This window comes from Salvia splendens, chromosome 14 (assembly GCF_004379255.2).
Source record: "Salvia splendens isolate huo1 chromosome 14, SspV2, whole genome shotgun sequence".
Classification (NCBI taxonomy): Eukaryota; Viridiplantae; Streptophyta; class Magnoliopsida; order Lamiales; family Lamiaceae; genus Salvia; species Salvia splendens.
In genome coordinates, this window is record NC_056045.1 from 18,429,974 (window position 1) to 18,437,254 (window position 7,281).

The following is a 7,281-nucleotide window of genomic DNA, read 5'->3' on the forward strand; positions in this document are numbered from 1 at the left end:
TTTGACCAGAAATAACACATTTTCTGGGTATATCATGGGTATCAAACGAACCCTTAATATTAATAAATACTAGTACTACGGAGTATATGATTAGGTTATTTATTACAATAATATTAAACTAATAACTTATTAAGAAAACCTTACTCTAATAATTTAAATGATGCTTATAATAATAAATATAATACTTAATTATGAACTAGTTAATTATTAATTTATTAAAAAATTATTGTTATTTATTTTATCATTGAAAAGTTTATTTATTATACTTAGTTTAGTATTTAAATACAATATAAAATAAAAAAATCATAATAATTTCCAAACACAATCTTAGAATTAAATTTCCAAGAATCTCCACAAACAAACATAGCCTAATTAAATATCATTTGCTTCTTGATAAATTGTATATATCTGTTTGAATCCGCCAAAATAGCAGAAGTCGTGGCGTAACTTCTACGCGCGTAATTGTTAAGCAGAGACGATCACATATAAAAGCAGTACGTATTTCAATTTCAATCCGCCAATTTCCGCCGTTAGATTTCTCATCTCTCAAATTCAAATCTCGGTACTCCTCTTCCAAAACCCTAGGGCGATGAGGAAGGGAACCAAGCGTAACACAAACCACAAGGCAAACGAGCCAAGCAAAGGAGCTGCTGGAAAGGGCTGCCGGAAACCGAGACTGAGTATTTCCCCGAGAAGCGCAATTTGGTACATTTACGTTTTTGCCATATGATCTCGAATTGCTACTAGCTAATTTTGAATTTGGTGCTTCCTTTTAATGTGACTTGGAATCTGACTTTCTTATGTGAATTTCAGTAATTTGTCTCAATAAGCTGTAGTTTGAACATATTTGGACTAGCCTTGGCATTGCTAATGTTTTTATGTGCCACTACTATGTGTAGGAAGATCTCAGGCTGCAGGTTTTTCCGGTAGGCACAGAGGTAAGCAGATGATGTCTCTTTAGTTTTGGTATAATTCCTCTTTCTGTTTTCTGATGATGATAATGTGTTTGATTTCTTTTGTTTTATGTAATTTTAATCGACAGTGGGATCAGTTGGACATGGTGTATGAGTACAAGTGGAACTTCTCTAATTTGGAGGTGAGTAGCCAATTACTCTCAAGGGCGTTTACTTTGAGTGATATGATAGATTAATAAAATATACTACCTCCATGCCTTAAAAATATGAACTTTTGAAGGGGTACAGGTTTATTGCACGATTGGTAAAGTGAGAGAGATTTAGAAAGAAAAGTGATTGAAGTATTGTTAGGGGAGAATGAATCACACCTCATTAGAGAGGGAAATGTTTCCTAAAATAGAAAGTTCATAATTGTAAGGGATGGACTAAAAGGCAATAGTTCATATTTTTAAAGAACCAAGGGAGTGCTAGCGTACTACAATTCTACAATTGACTATTTGAAGGATAAGATGGTAAAAAAAGCTCAAAATTAATCAATCCATCAAAGTAAAAAGTTGATTAGCTTGGATTATTTTATCAATCTTACAATCTATCCTCACTCAACAAATGCCCCCTTCCAGTCTCATTCTTTAACATTTGAAGGTTTTTCGCTAATTTGGTCCTTGTGAGATCTTTTTTATGGTGATTTTATATAAAACCATTGAGAGCACTATTACAACTTGAACTGAGAAATTTAATTAATTGTTAGTTTCACACTACATATGTTAATGTCGCAGGAAGCTCTTGAATAAGGTGGAGAGTTACATAATAAGAAGGTCTATCTCTTCGGCTGTACAGAGCGTAAGTACTCCAGATATTGGAATTTCTTGTCGACTATAACTAAACTAACATATAAATTTGTGCATCCTGGAGAATTGGAGGTTTAGCATGATGATACTGATTTATTTATCTGTAGTTTCTCAGTATTTTGGAAACAAATAATTCTCATGCTAATATTTTCTCAATGCTATCCTGACTGTTTTTTTTCTCTTCCGCCCAATTGGTTCCTTACAGAGATCAAGCAAAAGTTACAATGATACCTGTTGTGGTTGCCGTAAGCCCCAATACCTTCTCTTTGCAGTTTTGACATTATAATATTGTTATTTGTTTTCATTTTTGCTCAGTTGATTATACTGTTTTACTGATCTCACCCATCAGATGTTGATGTTAGTGAGTCAATTATAACTTGGAAGTGATCTACTTCCTACAAACACTATGAAATGGTAATGCATCCTTAGATTAGATATAATTGCCATTTCACTAAAAACTGTAGCTGTACATCCATTCCCTATATTACAAGAGTCACTGACTTGACGAGTTTCATCTGATATTGGCCTTCCCAAATTTCTTTTTCGCTCTAACTACATTGTGATTGTAGCATTATGTCTTTATGGTTACCATAAGACTCAGCAAATATAGGTTTGTGAAATTTTTAATATTTTTGTGTGAATGATCTAAAAATGCTACTAGCGAATGGTTCTTCCACATTGGTCCATTGGCTCTAACTGATGATCTCTGTGCCATCCCCCCCTCATTCATGCCGGATGTTAGGATCTGTAATAGAATACCTAGTTATAAAACATAGTACAATTGTACTGTGTTTTGCATGTTTTAAAAAATCTTGAATGGGTTGGGCGCATGCCCAACTCAACACCATGAATTTACCATGGATGGTGTGCAATAACATGAAAAGAAAAAATTGTTATATATTGCCTTTGCAAGCCCCCTTTGTATCTGTTGTCTAATTACTGTTGAAATTTTTACTGATTCATGGATATCTTCAAATGAACAGGTGGTATCACCTTTTCCACCATCTGACAAAATTGGTATCAAATCAGTTCAGAGGGAGACTGAAGAAATTGTGCCTATGAAGCAGATGAAAATGGATTGGGTCCCTTATATACCTCTTGAGAAAAGGTATCAAATTTTCCTATAGTTTTTCTACTGATGCTTTCCTCTGCCAAAATTTTGACAATTTTTCCATTGCATTTACTCATAGGGAATCTCAAGTTGAAAGACTTAAAAACTCTCAAATTTTCATCTTGAGCTGTAACCAAAGGAGGTAATGTTTGCCTGCTTTCACCTTCTGTTGTTTCGGATTTCATGAATACCTATATAATTGTAATTCTTTATGGCGATGGATTTGTGGAATTGTTTTTGTTGTTTTCTCTGTCTTTGTCATAATAGTTCAGTTTTATAGCTAAGCTGTTTAAGATTAAAATTCTGTTGCTGCTTGCCTCTTTTTCTATATAATCCACTTTCATTGTCTTATATAGAGTTATGGACATCCTTTTATATAGAGTTATGGACATCCTTAATTGTATTCAGTGATTTCAATATCTGATTCTTACTCACCTTCACCATCTACAGTGTTTAGTGGTTTTGACTAGTGCAATTATTTTTGCAATATAATTTATACCCAATAAACTTCCACGAATGAACTTGGGCACCGTAACAGGGGAAATCTTGACTCAATTTTAATATTTTCTCCTTAAAGAACCAATTGTTTCTTCAATAGTTACTACAGAGTATTACGTTTTAAATACTTTTGGCCACATGCTAAAAGGAAAACATGCAATTTTTTCTTGTTAATTTTTTTCCTGATGTTGAACTATTTAATACATCTGGAAGTATTAGCCACTTGGCTTTGCTCTTGTTTTGACTTCAGTGTAGGGAAATTTTATATACAAAGGGGCAAAGTGATTTATTATTGTGAAGTTGACGAGAATGCAGTGTTGGAGAGGTAGCGCCCTCATTGATCTTATAAAACTTATGTCGGAGAGTTGCTTCTTGCAGGGCTGGTTTAAGACAATTGAAGATAGATCGTAAAAAGAAGTTTGAGTATTGCTTACCTTGTAAGTAAAATGCTACATTTTCTTAAGGATTTCTATTACTTCGTTCATTACTGTCCTTCCCGTTCTTGCAATTTATGGGTCTAAAGGAACGGTTAAATGATTTATTTTCAGAATTATGAATGTTCTCTCTTCTCAAATGTTTGCAATTTTCAAGTGAGCATTCAATCACTTATTCAGCAAACTGCTTGGTTTTGATGTTGAAAATGAGTCATCTGCATATAATATTGATTAGCATTACTGAGCTGATAATAGATATATTCACTAATTATTAACTGGATGGTTGTGAAATCCAGGTGGGGCTAACAGTAACCGACCATCATAACAGCACCGTGGTTGTAACCTAACTCGCCAGCAAAGGTTACAGTTACAGTTGAACTGCTTTTTTCTGGCGGTTCACTTATTTATATTTATATTTAGTTTTTTTAAATATTTCCTTCTTGCTTTAAGGTGTACTACCTTCGTCCTTTGAAAATGAAGTAGGTAGATAGATATAAAAAGGCGATATAGATAAAAAATCGGCGATTGAAGAATTGTTAGTAGAGAATGAGTCCCTCATTAGAAAGAAAAAAATTCCTAAAATAGGAAGTTATTAATTTTAACTTTTCAAGGGACATACCAAAATGGAAATAGTTGCTATTTTTAAAATATGGAGGTTATATCTTTTAAGGTCCTATCCCATGAATCTTTTTGATGTTTTGTTGTTTGATATCTTTAAGAATAATTTTTTCCTTGTGAACACTGAGTTTATAAGGTCCAGGTTGAGCAAATCCTGTGCAATACTTTTAGCATATTTTGTGAGCCCTGAGTTTATAACCTCGTAATTTTTTATGGAAAAACTATGAATATCTTCCTGATTGCATAGATATGATTTTGATCACCTTTCCACAGACTTCTACAATCCCCTTCAGGAAGATGAACTGGAGCAAAGCACAGTCGTTAACCTTTTATTTCCTATTGATCCCAAGCCAGTAAGCCTGTACCTGTTATCTTATCCTACTCTTAAAAAATAAGCCAATGTTGAGATTGTGCCTAGTGTATTGGCTGTTTGTGTGAAACTAAATTAACTTCTCCTGCACCTCCAGGTTTTCTGCGAGTTTGATTGGGAATTCGATGACCTAGAGGTACTCTCGCAAATTATGTTCATCAGTTATTATGCTACATAATTAGTTATTTAATTTGCCCACTTGCATGCATAGCTTCTTCATGCATATCTATGTATGAAATGCTTAAATGCTATAAATAATGAAGCTATGGAACAAATTAATAGCTGTTCACCGATGACCTGATTAAGGATGAGGAGTTGCCTGCAGATCAAAAAGAGCCCTTCAAGGTACATTGATGCTGATGATTGTTCATGATATGTTACTTATATCACCAATCCTTTAGTATTCTTTTTCCCATCTTCTATTGTCTAGTTAACCAATTTTTCTACTTCAGGACTTTGTGAAGGAGAAAGTCCGTGAAGCTAAAAAAAGCCAACCGTGAGGTACTTTCTAAACAAATCCAATGCAATAAGTTTGTGTCTCAATCCTGTTGACTGCATCCTTTCTGTGTAGGCAAGGCAAGGCCGTAAAAAGGCACGGGAGGAATTGAGCCAACAATCTAGGGCTGCATTTGAGAATATGAAATTCTACAAATTTTATCCGGTACCTACACCTGACACTCCAGATGTATCCGGTGTGAAGGTGAGTGTCCTCATTCTGTATGTATTTACAGAAGCCTTATGGGTAGTTCGTTTTGCAAAATTCGGCATTTCACCTTGCTTTTATATTGGAAGTATGAATCGTTATGTTTATCATTGCAACTGAACTGTTGGAGGAACACCGACACTTCAAATATTTGGCTTAACTACCCTATCAGTCTATTGCAAAGTTTAACTATATGTACATTATTGACTTTTGATGGCGATGGATAACAACTAAATGATCTTTGTACGAAGTATTTGATGCTAAAAACTTTGGACAAAACAAAAGTACATTGCATGGAAAATTTAGTAAATCTTTGGATGAAGGCCGTATTTATAGAGATAGAATTGAATTCTGATCTAATGCAACTTTTTGTACGAGTGATTGATTCTATAATCAACCTCAAATGCAAGTTGTACCATTATAACTACGTTTCCCTGATAAGGAATGCTTCTTCTTCCTCAGGCCTGATTGCAATGCTATAATTGTCATCTTTTTCTTCAATTGTTATAAGATTAATTATGCAAATACTAAACTCAATATTCTCCAGCGAGAATATTCATTCTAATTTTTTAGTAACATCATTGTATTGCTCTGTTTTACCAGCTCGGAACTGACCATATGCTTCCTTTTCTTTTTCTACAGTCTGCCTTCATTAATAGATATTATGGGAAGGCTCACAAGGTTTTATGACATGCTGCGGACTAGCTGTATACAGACGGGAGCAACACTTCGTTGATAACAGAGTTCAGAATTCCATCCTTAAGGTTTAGAAGTGAAGAAAACTAGAGAAAATGCAGATCAAATGGCCAACTTGATCTACCTATTTCTGTATTGGTATGACACAAATTTAAGTTTAAGTTAATTGATTACAAAAGTAGTAAAACTCCTTGCGTTAGTGAGTATTACTAGTCGCTAATTTTTTACCAGTTCGCAGCCAATGTAATTTTTCCTTATTCTTTCTGTAGTAATCTGAGTTATCAGTGATGGGTTATAGTGTAACAATAAAGGGTTGCATTATGTTTGCAAGGACAGCACTCCCCCGTCCTATTGAAAATGACACTTTTATTTTTGGTTTGTTCCAATTAAGATGACTCATTACTAAAAATGAATGCACTTTTATCTTTATTTCATTCTCTCTCTTACTTTAATTTCTCTATTTCACACATAAAATAAAATTGTATAAATTTCCGTGTCATCCAAAGATGGGGTCATCTTCCTTGGGACAGAGAGAGTACTATTAATGAACTTGAAAAGCAACTAAAATCAACAATATATTCAGAGCATCCCTAAATTGTGCGGACTATAATTTGGACTAGTGTCCTTACTAAAATTAACTCCATTCATTATCAAGAAAGAAATAAAAAGAACAAGAAATATATTACCTCCGTCCTTTAAAAATAAAAATTTATAAGAGGACATGAATTTGATGCAAAACACTAAATAATAGTAGAAGGATAAAAAAAGTGATTGAAATATTGTTAGAGAAAAATGAGTTCCACCTCAAAAAAGAAAAAAAATCTTAAAAATAAAAAGTTCATAATTTTAATTAAAAATAATTTATTGATATTTAAAATCTAAATTTGAAATTTAATTTTATAAAATTAAATCTAATATTGAAATAAAGAAACAAAATGAAGGATGACAAAGGGTAGAAAAAGATAATTTGAAATAATATTAGATTTAGCACATCATTTAAATAATACTATCAGATTGAAAAGGTAAAATTGTGAATGGACAAAAATGTCCATCTCACTTCTGGAGGCATTTTCGGGTGAAAATAGTGCA

The 7,281-nt window shown here is 33.3% G+C and overlaps 1 pseudogene; it reads left to right on the forward strand.

Moving 5' to 3' along the window:
* The first annotated feature begins 612 nt into the window (after nt 1-612).
* On the forward strand, nt 613-6,626 carry LOC121765816 (annotated as a pseudogene).
* Nucleotides 6,627-7,281: the final 655 nt, after the last annotated feature.